This window comes from Oryctolagus cuniculus (genome assembly GCF_964237555.1).
Source record: "Oryctolagus cuniculus chromosome 17 unlocalized genomic scaffold, mOryCun1.1 SUPER_17_unloc_1, whole genome shotgun sequence".
Lineage (NCBI taxonomy): Eukaryota > Metazoa > Chordata > Mammalia > Lagomorpha > Leporidae > Oryctolagus > Oryctolagus cuniculus.
In genome coordinates this window covers 427,512-445,160 of record NW_027208202.1, presented here as the reverse complement: position 1 = coordinate 445,160, position 17,649 = coordinate 427,512, and the positions used below count along the sequence as shown (strand labels likewise).

At 45.6% G+C, this 17,649-nt stretch overlaps 1 pseudogene; it reads right to left on the bottom strand.

The window, feature by feature from the left end:
- Window positions 1–1,502: 1,502 nt before the first annotated feature.
- Window positions 1,503–3,045, bottom strand: LOC138847853 (alpha/beta hydrolase domain-containing protein 17C-like; annotated as a pseudogene).
- Window positions 3,046–17,649: the final 14,604 nt, after the last annotated feature.

Genomic DNA, 17,649 nt, shown 5'->3' with positions numbered 1-17,649 from the left:
ACTTATAGGTAAAAAATTTATCAGTATAATAAACAAGCAATACATGTGATATTCATCTTACAATAACTTAATAAGGAGTTAAAATAATATCTATTATCTAATATACATAGTTATATTTCTAATTATTATACCTAGTGCAATTAAATATTTTTATTAATTCATATAGTTAACCAAAGGAACTAACTTGTTTCTTCAGACACAGAAGACAACTACAAAACAAGAAATAATGTTGGGGTCCAGGATTGTGGTATGAGAGATAAAGCTGTTGCCAGTGATCCCTACAACCCACATGGGTGCTGGTTTGTGTCCCAGTGGCTCCACTTCTGATCCAACTTACAGCTAATGCACTGGATAAAACAGAGCGAGACAGCTCAAGTGCTTGGACCCCTGCTACCCATGGGGGAACCTGGCTCCTGGATTTGGCCCAGTCAGTTCCTGACTATTGTGGTCATCAGAGGAATGAGCCAGTGCATGGCGTATCTCTCTGTATCTGTCTTCCTCTGTCTGTGTAACTCTTCAAATAAATAAACTCAATTTTTTTTGATAGAAAGAGTTAGACAGTGAGAGAGAGAGACAGAGAGAAAGGTCTTCCTTCTGTTGGTTCACCCCCCAAATGGCTGCTACAGCCCGCGAGCTGCGCCGATCTGAAGTTAGGAGCCAGGTGCTTCCTCCTGGTCTCCCATGTGGGTGCAGGGGCCCAAGCACTTGGGCCATCCTCCACTGCACTCCCGGGCCACAGCAGAGAGCTGACTGGAAAAGAGCAACCGGGACAGAACCAGCGCCCCAACCAGCACCAGAACCCAGAGTGCTGGCGCCGCAGACGTAGGATAAGCCTAGTGAGCCACAGCGTGGGCCTAAACTCAACTTTTTTTAAAAAAGAATAATTTAGCTATCTTTACTCCATAAACAACTATTTAATATTATTTAAACACTTTTAGGAGATTATATATGTATATCCTCCAAAAACATTTAAAATATATATGGATGTATAAATAAAATAATTTATAATGGTATATACCTACATATAAATATATGAAAACGCTAGATATATACCCAAAAGCTTTTGCAGCCACTTCTCTCTCCTCGGATGCCTAAGGCCGTCATGTGATGAACACGGGTTTCCCTCGAGGTCCCAACAGAGAATCTCAGGGCGCCTCCAGCCACCCAGCTCACAATGACTGTAACCTAGCAACGCCCTTAAACACAAGTGCGCAAGCGCATCTCTAGAGGGCAGTCACTGCGCCTGCGCACAGAAGTCCGGCGGCCAAGTTTGCTTAGTGCGCATGTGCATGATTCCCACCTGGTAAAACTGAGGGATTAGATTGTTTACAGATGTTGGTGGACTTGACCGAGTGTTGGGGTCATTGTGGAGACGAACCACTGGAGCCTGTGGAAGCCGTCTGCACCGCCCAGGACTCAGGGGCGTGGGATTTCAGGATGCTGAAGGCCTCGTCCAGAGTAGACGCCCTTAAAATCCCTCTCCACATCTCCTGCTCCTCAGTTTATGCTCCCGCCACGTACCTCTGAGTCCTGGGCGGCTGCAGTGGGAATTTAACAGATGCGAAGACAAAACTGTGCTCTGTGATTTCAGATACTGGCACATGTGCCATCTAGGTCAATCTTAAGAAATCAAAGCAGGCCTTCCAGAAAAAATGTCTTCAGGCCTCTTGCATTTGCCCAGCCTTTACATTTTCATTACATTTAGTTTTTATATTATTTCCCTTAATTGGATTCTTTAGGCCGATCCATGCATCATTTTGAAACATGGTGTTGTATTTATAAACTTTCTAAAATGAATGTTCACTTGTCCCAAACAGTTCATGAGTTGACGGTATGTTAAGATGCCCCATTTTTTACTTGAAATTCCCTTTTTTCCCATTTCTGGCTTTTTCATTGTGCCCAATTAAATGTTCTGTTTTGTATTCTTTTTTCCTGATCCATGCATTCTTTATTCCATTACCAGCCCCTGTGCCCCATTAAAACAACAGTAGACAACCCAGCAATCACTACAGTCCAGTTGCACCACGATCCGAGGCTTACAGTGCTTTAACGCTTTTAACTTTGAGGAAAAAAAGGAGAAACAAGAGAAATACCCGTATCCGATACAACCCATACCAGCATCCGATACAAGTCATACAGCAATTTAAGCATCTTGCACACCTGATGCCCAGAAGGGCTCCACCCCCGGGGTCAGCGCTCACACACGGCCAGGCCGTGAGAGAGGCCGAGGACTCCTCGCCCCAGAACGACCCGCAGGTGAGAGGAGACCAGAAATCCCCTTGGTGCTGGGACAGCCAGGAAGCGGTCTTCCTGGGGTCCGGACAGGCCACGCGCAGAGCGGACGCCAGGGGGCAGCAGAGGACGAGCGCGCGCGGCCCCGCGAGGCCGAGTCCCCCGCGGCCTCAGTCCCCGGGCTCTGCCTGCAGAGGACGAAGTTCTCGGGACTGGGACCCTGCCCAGGGCGCAGCGCCTGCGGATCTGCATGGCGGTTCTAGGGGGCTGGCCGGGCTCAAGCCGTAGACCGAGGAATCCCAAACGCTGCATCTGATGCGCGAGCCGAGGCCGACATGGAAGCTGACATCTGGCCCTGGTCCCCCGCGTCCCCGTGGGAGAAGAGCAGCGCGCAGCGGCTGCAGGGCGGGCGGGCCACCAACCTGCAGCCCCGCGGGTCGTGCCTGGCCAAGGGCGCGAAGAACACGTTGGCCGCGTCCACCTCGCGCTGCCGGTGTCGCCAGTCGCGCGCTCGCTCGCTGCAGGCTGCAAACTCTGGGATCTGCGCCGGGCCCTCCTTAGTCTGCAGAGGCAGGGGCTGGAGCCGCGGCGGCCGCTCAGGCCGGTGACCCTGGGCCTCGCCGCTCGGGCACAAGCTCGGCGTAGGTGGGTTTGGCGGCAGGAAGGCCGGCTTGGCGGAGCTGATGCTCGGGCAGGGAGGGCAGTAGAAGAGCCACCGCAGTTCTCCTAGCGAGATGCCCATTCATCCTGGGGCCTGGCATCAGGGCAGCCTGGCGCCTGCCGCTGCAGGACAAGCAGGGCACAGGGCGAGAGGCAGGGGGCGGCCCGAGCGTGCGTGAAGGGCAGTGCAGCCCTCCCAGACTGCATCAGACGGAGGCGCCGTCCCGGATGGTCAGTGCTCCAACTCGGTACTCTAGGGGCGGTCATTGTGGTCTTGCCGGGAAAGCCGCGGCCTATCACGCGGCATCCCATTGGGGCGCCGGTCTGTGTCCCAGCTGCTCCACTTCCGATTCAGCTCCCGGCTGATGTCCTGGGAAAAGCAGCGGACATGGTCCACGTGCGTAGCCCCTGCCACCACGAAGGAGACCCGAATGAAGCTCCCGGCTCCTGGCTGCCTCCAGGCTGGGCCCTGAACATTGTGGCTATCTGGGGAGTGAACCGGTGGATGGAAGATTCTCTCTCTCTCTCTCTCTCTCCCCCCCCCTCCCACCCTTCCTCATTCTCTCCCTCCCTCCCTCCCACCACCCTTTTGCTCTACTTCTCCCTCCTTCCCTCCCTCCCTCATTGTAACTCAGTGTTTCAAATGAGTACTAAAATGTTTGCTTATCTACAAAACATGCAGTGCACTGGAATGAGTGTTTGGAACACTGGTTCAGACGACGTGGATGCCCTCAGCCCATACAGGACTCCCTGGGGTCCTGGATCGAGTCCAGGCTCCTGTTTTCTTCCTGGACCACATCCCATTTGTGGCTGGCACTTGGGGAGTGGGCCAGTGACAAGATGATCTCTTTCTGTGTCTGTCACTCTCTGCTGCTAAAATAAAATGAAAGGATAGAACATGTTAACATTTAACATTTAAAAGTCTGCTACAGTTAGAAAGCTTTCACCTGTATTTTTCTCTTTCAGGATTCTCTTGGCAATATTATTATTTGAGATGAATTTTAAGTCTATGCAAATCGTTTATTCTATACAAATTTAATGAAAATGTTTTGAGATTTTATTTATTTTAAAGATTTATTTTTCAAACTCATAGAGAGAGAAAGAGACAGAGAGAGCGAGCTTCCAACTGCTGGTGCACCACCCAGATTGGACAATGGCCAGCAATGGGCCAGGTGGAAGCCAGGAGCCAGAAGCTTCATCGAGGTCTCACACATGGGTAGCAGGGGCCCAGACACTTGGACCATCATCCACTGCTTTCTCAGGCCACTGAGCAGGGAGCTGGATCAGATGTGGAACAGCTAAGACTCGAACCAACTCCCACATGGGACGCTGGTGTTGTAGCTGGTGGCTTTATCTGCTATGCCACAACACCATCCCCAGGCTCTGAGATTTTGATTGTGATTGAGTCAAGAGCAGTATTTTAGCTGAAAATCGACTGGCTCCCTCTATCCAGACAAATGTCTCCATCTTTGTCCTGTTTCTTAAAAACTGTTTGGGAGGCAGGGAGCAATTTGGAAGGAGTGGGTGCTCGTGGGTTTTCAGTTGCAGACATTTTTGCCCCATTAATAACTGGGGAAGAGCGAAGTTGTTAGAATTGCCTCATGGAAGACTTCAGCTAGACACCAAGGGGGCCTTCCAGGTGATCAGGCTCTATATGATCCATGGAATATATTGATTAGGAACATCGACTCCGGGACAGGCATTGGGCCTAGTCATCAACATGCCGTATTCCAGGGCTTCCTGGAGTGGGAGAAAGAGGCAACCACGGGGCTGGGGGCTGGGGGCTGGAGCTGGCCTTGGACTTGACCCCCGAGCCCTTGGAGCCTAGCACCATGCCGGAGTGCCCTGCTGCGAGTAGGACGTGCTGTAGGTGGGAGAGCCCTCCATGCATATCCTGGAACTGCTCCTGGAGTTGTACTGCAGCGCGCTCACATCGCAGGCTGCCTGGGCTGCATCTAGGCGGTGCCGGGAGCTGCAGGCAGCCCAGCGGGTCCTGCATTGCGCTGTAGCTGTCCACGCGCTGGTTCTCGCCCGTGCCCAGGCCGGCACCCGCCCCCCCACCCCGCTCACCTGCTGTGGCCGCCAGGTCCAGCAGCCCGCCAGGCAGCGTGCACTGATCCTTCTTCCTAAGCGTCTGGGTTTTTCACCGGGGCCGGAATTTATAACCCTGTGCTCCTCCTCCACGTGCAGCGTTCACAGCCGCTCGGCCTCGTCGGTGAACGCCCGCTTCTCCGTCTCCCACAAGGGTTTCCACTCGGCGCCCAGGCGCTTGCTGATCTCCGAGTTGTGCATCGCGGGGTTCTCCTGGGCCATCTTGCACCGCTGACCGCGGGACCGCACCAGGAAGGTGTTCATGGGCCGCCTGACGCGATCCGGACTGTTGTGGTTGTCGCCTTCCCGCCCCCCACCCCCCACCCCGCGCCCTGAAGTCTGCCGCGGGCCCCGCGGCTCGGCTCTGTCTCCATCCTGCTGTACCTGCGGGCGCTGTGTGTGCGCGGGCCCGGCGGCTCCGGCTCCGTCTCGTTCCTGTTGCACCTGTGGGCGCTGTGCGCGGGCCTGGCCCGACCCTTGGTGGCTGGGACTCGGGGTCTGCGGGCGGGGCGAGAGGAGGAGGGGAAGGGGCAGAGGTGCTGTGAGCACCTCCTCGGGGCTTCCCGAGGAGACCAGATGAGGAGAGATTTGGGGAAGAGAGAGAGGGAGAGAGAGAGAGACTGAGAGACTGGAATCGGGATCAAAAAGCAGCGCTTCCCTCTGTCTCCAGCCGGTGCCACCGCCACCACCACCAACTGTCCTTGTTGTTGTTATTATTATTATTATTATTATTATTACTGGAAAGGCTTTTCGTTCTCTTCTTTCTCTTGGTCTCAGTCTTAAAGAGGCAGCAAACTACTTTCCCCTTTGCAAACACTCTCTTCTATGCCTTGACAACTCCTGATACATTTTGGAACAGGCTAATAAACAACCATCTTCTATTGTCGTTATGTTTGTTTATATATAACAGGAAGAATCTGTGAGGCTTGAATCGGCAAAGGTTCATACCTTTGGGGATGGAGGCATACATAAGTCTCAACTAGTGTCCTGATTCCCAGTGCTGTCTCTGCCCGTGGCATCTGCTTTCTTTACTCTCATCTACCCAGACTAAGAGGGCTTGTCTGCCTCTGACCAGTGGTTTGCGCTTTGGCCAAACCATGGAGATAGAAAATTCACCATCTTTCGGTTCTCATGGGGTTTTCTGTGGATAACACGAATATTTTTCAACCTGAACACCTGCTTCGGTCACGTTTTTCAGCACGGATCTGTGTGCGCTCGTCCTCTGCTGCCCTCTGGCGTCCGCTCTGCGCGTGGCCTGTCTGGACTCCAGGAAGACTGACTGCTTCCTGGCTGTCCCAGCACCAAGAGGATTTCTGAAGTCTCTCACCTGCTGGTCCTTTGGGGGCGAAGCTGAGGTCATCGGCCTCTCTCTGAGCGCTGACCCCAAGAGTGGAGCCCTTTTGGGGCATCAGATTGTAAAATGCTTAGAATTGCTCTAATACTTGTATTGTTTTGAAAACTTTTATTTAATAGATATAAATTTCGGAAGTACAACTTTTGGATTATAGCGGTTTTTTTCCTCCATAACCACCCTCCCGCCCACAAACCATCCCATCTCCTACTTCCTCTCCCATCCCATTCTTCGTTAAGATTCATTTTTAATTATCTTTATACACAGATCAACTTAGTATATATACTAAGTAAAGATTCCAACAGTTTATACCTACATAGACACACAAAGTGTAAAGTACTGTTTGAAGACATTTTTTACCGTTAATTCTCAAAGTACAACACATTAAGGACAGAGATCCTACATGGAGAGTAAGTGCAGAGTGACTCCCGTTGTTGATTGAACAATTGACACTCTTGTTTGTAATGGTTGTGGGTATGGGTTGGGGGTTTCTTTGTCTTGATTTCTCCTTTTTTCCCTCAAAGTTAAAAGCTTTAAAGCACCATAAGCCTCGGATCGTGGTGCAACTGGACTGCAGTGATTGCTGGATTCCCTACTGTTGTTTTAATGGGGGCACAGGGGCTGGTAATGGAATAAAGAATGCATGGATCAGGAAAAACAAGAATAAAAAGCAGAACATTTGATGGAACACAATGAAAAAGCCAGAAATGGGAAAAAAGGGAATTTCAAGTAAAACAATGGGGCATCTTAACATACCATCAAATCACGAACTGTTTGTGGGACAAGTGAACATTCATTTTAGAAAGTTTATAAATATTACACCATGTTTCAAAATAATGCACGGATAGACTAAAAATCCAATTAAGGGAAATAATATAAAAACTAAAAGTAAAGAAAATATAAAGGCTGGGCAAATGCAAGAGGCCTGAAGACATTTTTTCTGAAAGGCCGGCTTTGATTTCTTAAGATTGACCTAGATGGCACATGTGCCAGTTTCTGAAATCACAAGAGCACAACTTTGTCTTCGCATCTGTTACATTCCCACTGCAGCCGCCCAGGACTCAGGGGGACGTGGCGGGAGCATAAACTGAGGAGCAGGAGGTGTGGAGAGGGATTTAAGGGTGTCTACTCCTGACGAGGTCTTCAGCATCCTGAAATTCCACACCACCTGAGCCCTGGTCAGCGCAGACGGCTTCCACAGGCTCTAGTGGTTCGTCTCCACAATGACCCCAACACTCGGTCAAGTCCACCTACATCTACTACCTACATCTACTACCCTCTGGAGGCGTGCTTGCGCACTTGTGTTTAAGGGCGTTGCTAGGTCACAGTTATTGTGAGCTGGGCGGCTGAAGGCGCCCTGAGATTCTCTGTTGGGACCTCAAAGGAAACCTGTGTTCATCACAGGAGGGCCTTAGGCATCTGAGGTGAGAGAAGTGGCTGCAAAAGCTTTTGGGAATATAATATACCTAGCATTTTCATATATATTTATATATAGGTACATACCATTATAAATTTATTTTATTTATATATACATCCATATATATTTTAAATTTTTTGGAAGATATATATATATATCCTTAAAGTGTTTAAATAATATTAAATAGTTATTCATGGAGTAAAAATAGCTAAGTCTTTCTTTTTTTGAAAAAATTGAGTTTATTTATTTGAAAGAGTTACACAGAGGAAGACACAGAGACAGAGAGGTACTCCATCCACTAGCTCATTCCCCAGATGGCCACAAACTGACTGGGCCAAAGCCAGGAGCCAGGTTCCCCCATGGGTAGCAGGGGCCCAAGCACTTTGGCCATTTTCTTCTGTGTTACCAAGGTCATTAGCTGGAAGTTGGGTCAGAAGTGGAGCCACTGGGACACAAACTGGCACCCATATGGAATATTAGGATCACTGGCAGCAGCTTTATCTGCCACACCATTAGTTATCACAAAAATTTGTTTTTTCACCCTAAAAAGGGCAATAGGAATAATTACATTTATCTAAATTTCTCCAACTGTTAATTAACCTAGTTACGAGTATTTTGTTTACCAAACTTAGCCTTAAGATAACATGACAAGTTAAAAATACAATGTCTTCTGGATATAATGAACGTGTAAGAATATGTCTTTTAATGAGTGAATATTTTTAAGGGTTTTTAAATAAACATTCTAATATTCAAAGACAAATATTGATATAATACCTGCCTACCAAGGATTTCCTATTTTAGATTCACAAGCTTTTTTTCCATTTTTGTTGATAAAGTTTCAGGATAGAATGGAAGGAAACTAGACTAATTTCATAACAATGATTAGAGTTATGCTGCTTATTTCAGACTTTCATTAGATCAGTGGCTGAGGCATAACTATTTTACGTAAGAGTTATAACAGCAACAACATGTAAAATCTACAAGTAGCTTAGTTCTGGATCTCCATTAAACCTCATCGTTCTCCATGCAGTGCAGAGTCTTCTGTGGGTGAACCTGCTCACCACTTTTCAGTCAGTGACTAAGCATCCTAGGATCCATTATTGCTTTCCCCTTCACCCTGTGCTGCTGTAACCCTCTAAGCCCAGTCCTGCTTAGAGGACAGCAGGAAAACCTACAATTGCTTACTTATTTTTTTAAGATTTATTTATTTTATTTGAAAGTCAGAGTTACACAGAGAGAAGGAGAGGGAGAGAGAGAGAGAGAGAGAGAGAGAGAGAGTTGGCTTTCCATCCTTGGTTCAGTCCCCAGATGGCTGCAACGGCCAGAGCTGAGCCACTCTGAAGCCAGGAGCCAGGAGCCAGGAGTTTTTCCGGGTCTCCCATGTGGGTGCAGGGGCCCAAGGACTTGGGCCATCTCCTGCTGCTTTCCCAGGCCATAGAAGAGAGCTGGATTGGAAGTGGACAAGCCGGGTCTCGAACCGGCACCCATATGGGATGCCGGCACTGCAGGCAGCAGCTTTACCTTTACCCACTATGCCACAGTGCCAGATCTCAAAGTATTTTTATTTTTGACAGGCAGAGTTAGACAGTGAGAGCGAGAGACAGAGAGAAAGGTCTTCCTTCCATTGGTTCACCTCCCAAATGGCCGCTATGGCCAGTGCGCTGCGGCTGGCGCACTACACTGATCCAAAGCCAGGAGCCAGGTGCTTCCTCCTGGTCTCCCATGCGGGTGCAGGGCCCAAGCACTTGGGCCATCCTCCACTGCGTTCCTGGGCCACAGCAGAGAGCTGGACTAGAAGATGAGCAACCGGGACAGAATCCGGTGCCCCAACCAGGACTAGAACCCCGGGTGCCAGTGCCGCAGGTGGAGGATTAGCCTAGTGAGCCACGGCGCCGGCCCAAGTATTTCTTAAGGTTTTATTTATTTGAAAAAGTTACAGGTGGTGTTGGGGGAAGGCAAGAAGATCTTCCATCTCCTGGTTTACTCCTCTGATGGCTGCAAAAGTCAGAGATGGGCCAAACCAAACCACTGGACCATCTTCTATTGCTTTTCTTAGGCCATTATCAGGGAGTTGGATTGAAGTGGAGCCTCTGGGACGCAAACCCTTGTCCATATGAGATACTGGTGTTGCAGGTGGCAGTTGTATTCACCACACCACAATTCCAGCTCCTGGTACCAACCACTTTTGATAAGGGATTTTCAAACTGTCATACAAGTTTTATAACTGATTTAGTCATTTGCCATTTTTGGCTTATAGATTTGAAACAAGTGGACACTACAAATACAAGTGAAACATGCACAAATTTCCAGCAAAATCACTATACATTGTGTATGAGGTCTGTTACTATGAAGAAGTTGAATTTGTGGGGTCTTGAGTTTAAAGCAGTTTATCCAAATATATTGTCCAAAGACAGTTGATTCTATGTGGGAGATTAGGGTACTGGGTGATGAGTCTGTTTTCTTTCTAATAAAATGTTCATGCTGAATGGAGGCTTGGACCCCATGATTCAGGATCTACCCTTCTGACCAAACCCTCTCCCTGGTGTTTTACAGTAGAGGCAAAGGCGTCCTAGAACGGTAAAGGCCCTAGCTTTTCATGGCCCAAGCAATTATTGATCCTGTGGTCCAGGGTGACCAAGATTGAGTGATGTAATTTCACCTTCTGTAAGCTACCAAAGGCTGAATGATAGTGCAAGTTTTATATAAACTTTGAGAAGGAAGATGTGAGTAGTTGAGAAAGATAGGCATGGGCCTAGGAAATGATACTTACTGGAGTGATCTTGGAGATGTGACTTTCAGTGAAGGGCTAATTTGCCATATCTGAAATAGCACTCCCTTACACACTCCATTTGCTTAATTCTGCCTTTGTTATTCCCAGAATTTGAACTGTTTGAAACCTATCCTCTCACTGCATTTTGTATTTGGAGATAACCCTGAAACTCCCTGTATCCTGATTTTTTTCTGGTGGCTCAGGAATTGTCAGATTCTTTGTACCATATGAGAAAGATGAAACAAAATGTGCTCTAGGACATTGTCTGTTGACAAATGTCAAATGATTAATAGATGTCAGATACCATGGCATTTTAAGTGGAAGCATTTACTTTACAGAAATTGGAAACCAATGCTCATGATGTTCAAGCAGTTTAAGTGGCAGCGGTCTTGCTGACATCCTTGCTGACATAGTCAGCATGAATCATGCCCTTGGAAATATCTATGTGAAGCTCTCTTGATTGTATTTGGCATACTATTAAATTTTTCCATATTCAGCAAAGTGTATCAGCATTTGATGTATTACAAATCAACAGAGGCTTTTTGCTGTAATTTTATTTGTAATTTTTAAAGTATTTATTTGAAAGGCAGAGCATGAGAGAAGGGGAGAGAAAGATGTTCCCTGTGTTGTTTAATTCACTCGCCAAATGTCCCTAACAGCCAGGGCTATTCCAGGCTGAAGCCAGGAGGCAGGGATCCATCTGGGTCTCATATGAGGGTAGCAGGAATCCAAGTACGTATCCATCATCTCAGATGATGTATTTTAAGTATGTAATAGCAAGCAATAACAATCTAAGAATGTGCATATGGGATATGGTTGTCCCAAGCAGTAGTCTAGCCTGTATTCGACCTTCTCAAGTCTGGTGGTTTGTCGTGATTTTTGCCTAGGCCTTGTATCTCCAACAGGCAAGTCCAAGATTTCTTCATAATATAACAATTTAATAAACTCCAGTAGGCAAATACTTTTCAAAGTGTGTTGGTATCATATATATTGATGTTTTCATTAACCTAAGGATAACTAGATTTAATCACTGTCAATTAAATTCCCTGTAGTGTGATGGCTGGATCATATTGTAGATCCATTTTCAGATTTCTGATGAATCTCCATACTGTCTAGCATAATGGTTGTTCTACTTTACATTCCCATCCATAGTGTATTAGGGTACCTTTTCCTCACATTCTGTCTAGCATTTGTCATTTTTGATTTTTGGATGATCGTCATTCTAACTGGGGTGAGATGAAACCTCATTGTTTTGTTTCCATTTCCCTGATGGCTAGTCATCCTGAGCATCTTTTCCTGTGCCTGTTGGCCATTTATATTTCATCTTTAGAAAAATGCCTGCTCATATCCTTAGCCCATTTTTTACTTATTTATTTATTTATTTGAAAGGCAAAGTAACACAGTGAAAAGGAGACAGAGAGATCTTCCCTTTAGTGGTCCTCTCCCCAGATGGCTGCATTGCAGGGCTGGGCCAGGCTGAAGCCAGGAGCTTCTTCCAGTTCTGCTATGTTGTTGCAGGGTCCCAAAGAATCTCCCAGGCACATTAGCAGGGAGCTGGATCAGAAATGGAGCAGGTATGACTTGAATTGGTGCCCATAAAGGGATACTGGCCTTCAGGTAGTGGTTTAGACACTGTGCCCACTTAGCCATTTCTTAACTGGGTTATTGGTTGTGTTGTGGAGTTATCTGACTGGTATCATAAACACTAGGTTAAATGTCTCTCCTCTTTTAAATTTTTTCTCAACAATTATATTTGATCTACTGAGAATTCTTTTCTGTTTATGTCATGACCTCACTGATTGTTTCTTTTTCTTCTTGAATTCTTTGACTGTTTTCTCACCATCATCCATCCAAACATTATAGGTGCTTTCCCATTTACCCCATCCTGAAATTATTAATCTATCTGGCCCTCTGTGGTCTGATAGTCCTGTTTCCCATACTTACTTCTATCCAGCATTACTATGAGCTGGCTTTGGCCAAATCATCAAGATGGGGCTTTTTTCCAGTCTTTTCTATGTTTGCCATGTCTAGCTTCACCTTGGTGTCAAATCCTGCTACTTCTGTTTTTTTTTTTCTCTTAAATTTTTAAGCAAATATTTGAATGCAGTGTTTAAAAAGATGAGGAAAAGGGAAGTACTATATTTTTATTATACCTATAAAGATTTTAGTTTTTTTTAAAGATTTTATTTTTTGAAAGAGTTACAGAGAAAGTAGAGAGAGAGAGAGAGAGAGAGAGAGAGAGAGGCCTTCAATCTGCTGGTTCACTCCCCAAGGGGCTGCAACAGCCAGAGTTGAGCTCATCTGAAGCCAGGAGCCAGGAGTTTCTTCAGGATCTTCCTCATGGGTGCAGGGGCCCAAGGACTTGGGCCATCTTCTACTGCTATCTCAGGCCATAGCAGAGAGCTGGATCAGAAGAGGAGCAGCCAGGACTAGAACCAGTACCCATATGGGATGCCAGAGCTTCAGGTCAGGGCTTTAACCCACTGCGCCACAGCGTTGGCCCCAGGTGATACTCTAAATTCAATAAATCTATAGCAGGCTATTTTTTAAATTGATAATTTTGTATGGCCTACAAATAATGTTAAAATATCCAAATGGATTTTGGTAGGACACAGGTTCCCAACTTCTGCTCATGCAAGTATTCATCTTATTTCGTTTTACTTGAGCATGGAGAACTTCTTTAGCATTTTATAGCATCTGCTGGTGGTTATCTTCATATTTTGTTGTTCAAAAAATGTATTTTTTCCATTACACAGATTAATGTTCATTTTTTTGTTTACTTAAGAGACACAAAGGTCTTCTATCTGATAGTCCACTCCCCAAATGCCTGCAAATGCTTGAGCAGGGGCCAGGCCAAAGCCAGGAACCTGGAACTCTATCCTATGTGGGTATCTAGGACCCAACTACTTGAGCTGTTATCTGCTGCCTTCCTGGGTGAGCATTAGCATGAAGCTAAATCAGAAGCAGGGGTAGCTATACTGATATATGAGCATACCAAGAAGCAGCTTATCCCAATGAGCCAAAATGTTCCCCTTATATTTTACAGTATTTACATTACATATAGAATCCGATTGGGAGAACATTTTCTCTGAGTATGCCAATGATTTCTTTCCATTGTTTCTGTGGAGAAGTCAGCCATCATTCATGGATGGCTATCACTCAGTATGCCATAGGCTGTTCTTTCATTACATTCAGGATCTTTTCTTTGTATTTGGATTCCTTCAGTTTGTTATTTGCCTAGAATAGTTTTATATCTGTGCTGATTAGGACACATTCTGTATTTCACTCATTCTATTTTTACTGAAATTTCAGTTGCAGTTATGAAGGACTTTGAAATAACAGACAAGGTTATTTTGATGCAAAAATGTTAGTAATCCATGCATACCAGTGGTCTGGAAGAAGTTTATTCAAAATCAATACTATAAACACTACGCATAAATGTGAAAACAGCACAATTGTGCATTTAATTTTTCTTTAGCCAAAGTGAACTTGTTTTTTAGTTCTCCTTTCTGCAAATCTTTTAATGTTAGATTGCTTTCTAAATCATTCCTGGGCTTCTGAAGCTCTTTTATGAATTAAAATCTTTTGGCTTATTTTCCATTTTAGTCTGTTTTTGTGTCTGATAAAAATGGTACACAATGGGTTATTTAGAAAGAAAAACAGTTTTCAAAATTACTTGCTTGAAAGAGCAACAGAAAGAGGGAGAGGGAGAGGGGGAGGGATTGAAATTGAGTTTATACACAGAATAACCAAATGGCTACAACAATCAGGGTGGGACAAGGCCAAAGCCAGGATCCAGGAGTTCCATCTGAGTCACCCACATGGGTGGCAGGGACCTAAATGCTTGAGCAATCATAGACTGCCTTCTTGGTACATTAGCAGGAAGCTGAATTGGAAGTTGAGCAACAGGACTCAAATCAGACTCTGCTGTGAGATCAAAGATTCACCAGTGGTGGAACAACCTTCTGTGCCACAAGACTAGCCTCAAGAAATCAAATTTATTTCTTAGAGTCTGAGGGTGGGCAGCCTAAAGTCAAGAGGCCCTATCTGGAAAGGTCCATCTCCCTGAATCATGATGTGGCAAGAGTGAAATCAAATGATGAGAAAAAATAAGAGGTAGACCTGAGAGCCTTTGGTCTTTTAAAATTGGTAGGAAGATGTTCCTTAGGATAGGGACTGTTACCTTGAGGATTAAGCTTCCAACACATTATATGGATATATTAAAGTCCTACTATATATCATGCTCCATTGTGCTATTTCTTTTCCATTTCCATTTTTTGAATACCAATAGGCTTTTTTTTGACAGGCAGAGTTAGACAGTGAGAGAGAGAGAGACCGAGAGAAAGGTCTTCCTTCCATTGGTTCACCCCCCAAATGGCCGCCACAGCCGCCGTGCTGTGCCAATCCAAAGCCAGGAGCCAGGTGCTTCCTCCTGGTCTCCCATGCAGGTGCAGGGCCCAAGGACTTGGGCCACCCTCCACTGCCTTTCTGGGCCACAGCAGAGAGCTGGACTGTTAGAGGAGCAACCGGGACAGAATCCGGCACCCCAACAGGGACTAGGACCCGAGGTACTGGCGTTGCAGGCGGTGGATTAGCCTAGTGAGCCATGGTGCCTGCCCACAAATACATTTTCATTATAGTAAATATTTAGTTTATCATTATTTACCTAACTTTAAATGATTTGTAATACTGGAATATATTTGGAGATTATTAACTAACTTGCTTGCTACTTGCAGCATCTAACTTTTTTTTTGGAGAGAAAGATTTATCTTTTGGTGAATTCTCCAAATGCTCACATGAGTAATTTAACAAGAATGATGTGAGTGTGGGTTATTTATCAGCCTTAAGATGATCACAACCTTTTAAATCAACAAATAAGATTAAAATATTGACTTAAAAATGAAAGCCTAATGGTTTGCAAATTCACTTTTTTGGAAAACTTTTATTTAATAAATATTAAATTTCAAAAGTACAACTTTTGGATTTTAACAGCTTCCCCCTATAACCACCTTCCCACCTGCAAACCATCCCACCTCCTACTCCCTGTCCCATCCCATTTTTCATTAAGATTCATTTTTAATTATCTTTATATACAGAAAATCAACTTAGTATATACTAAGTAAAGATTTCAACAGTTTGCACCCACATAGAAACACAAAGTATAAAGTACTGTCTGAAGACTAGTTTTGCTGTTAATTCTCATAGTAGAACACATTAAGGACAGAGCATACATGGGGAGTAAATGCACAGTGACTCCTGTTGTTGATTTAACAATTGACACCTCTTATTTATGACATCAGTAATCACACAAAGCTATGGAAGCCTCTTGAGTTCACAAACTCCGACCTTATTTAGACAAAGCCACAATCAAAGTGGAAGTTCTCTCTTCCCTTCAGAGAAAGGTACCTCATTCTTTGATGGCCCATTCTTTCCACTGGAATCTCACTCACAGAGATTTTTCATTTAGGTCATTTTTTGCCACAGTGTCTTTGCTTTCCATGCCTGAGAAACTCATGGGCTTTTCAGCCAGATCTGAATGCCTTAGGGGCTGATTCTGAGGCCACAGTGCTATTTAGGGCATTTGCCATTCTATGAGTCTGCTGTGTATCCCACTTCCCATGTTGGGTCATTCTCTACTTTTTAATTCTATCAATTATTATTAGCAGATAATGGTCTTATTTATGTGATTCCTTTGACACTAATGCTATCTTTATGATCAATTTTGAATTAAACTGATCATTTTAACTAGTAAGATGGCATTGGTACCTGCCAACTTAATGGGATTTGGAGTTCCATGACACGTTTCTAGCTCTACCATTAAGGGGTAAGTCTGAGTGAGCATGCGCCAAACTGTACCTCTCCTCCATTTCTTATTCCCACTCTTATTTTTAACAGGGATCAATTTTCACTTAAATTTAAACATCTAAGAATAATTGTGTGTTAATTAAAAGAGTTCAACCAATGGTATTAAGTAGAAAAAATACTAAAAAGAATAAAATAGATGTCGCTCCCCGTCTTCGTGGGGGAACGAAACTAAACCCTGCCTAGGCTTCATATCCAAGTCACGGCACCATTTTGTCGCTCCCCCTCTTCATGGAGGAACGACACTAAACCCTGCCTAGGCTTCATATCCGAGTCACGGCACCATTATGTCGCTCCCCGTCTTCATGGGGGAATGACACTAAACCCTGCCTAGGCTTCATATCCGAGTCACGGCACCATTATGTCGCTCCCCCTCTTCGTGGGGGAACGACACAGGACCCTGCGCTGTTCTTTCGTCTGCTCGGCCCTCCCCGGGTTTGCTGCTGGTTCTTCCCGGGTTGGCTACTATCCCTTCCACCTCCGTGGAAGGGCGGTTCCCCCTGGCCGCTTTCCCCACTTCCGCAGGGGAGCGGCACACCGCCGGCCGGCTTTCTCGGGGGCTGCACGGGTGTTCTTTCAGCTAGATGTTCCCCTTAGATGTTCCTGGTGCATGCCGTCTCTCCCCTCCTTTATAGTCCTCCTCCGCCAATCCCAACTCGGCTGCCCACACACCGAGTACGCTGCTCTCCAATCAGGAGCAAGTCCTACAGTTTATTGGTTGAACTGGAGGCAGCTGTGCGGAAGCTGTTTACTTCTCTCCCAGCGCCATATTGTGGGAGAGCAGATGCATAGAATAAGTCTTAATTCCAGTAACTCAGTCCAGTCCGGATTGCTCCCCACAATAGATAGCTCCTTCTCGACAGTCAGGACAAGGGCTGATCAAGTCATTGTTTCTCATAGTGTCAGTTTCACTTCTACAAGTTTCCTTTTAGGTGCTCAGTTGTCACAGATCAGGGAGAACATATGATATTTGTCCCTTTGGGATTGGCTTATTTCACTCAGCATGATGTTTTCCAGACTCCCCATTTTAATGCAAATGACTGAATTTTATTTTTTTACCACTGTGTAGTAATCTATAGAGTACATATCCCATAGTATCTTTATCCAGTCTTCTGTTGATGGGCATTTAGGTTGATTCCATGTCTTAGCTATTCTGAATTGAGCTGCAATAAACATTGAGGCACAGACAGCACTTTTATTTGCAAACTGGGATGGCTGGGTCATGTAGTAGGGCTATATTCTGGTTTCTGAGGAATCCCCAAACTG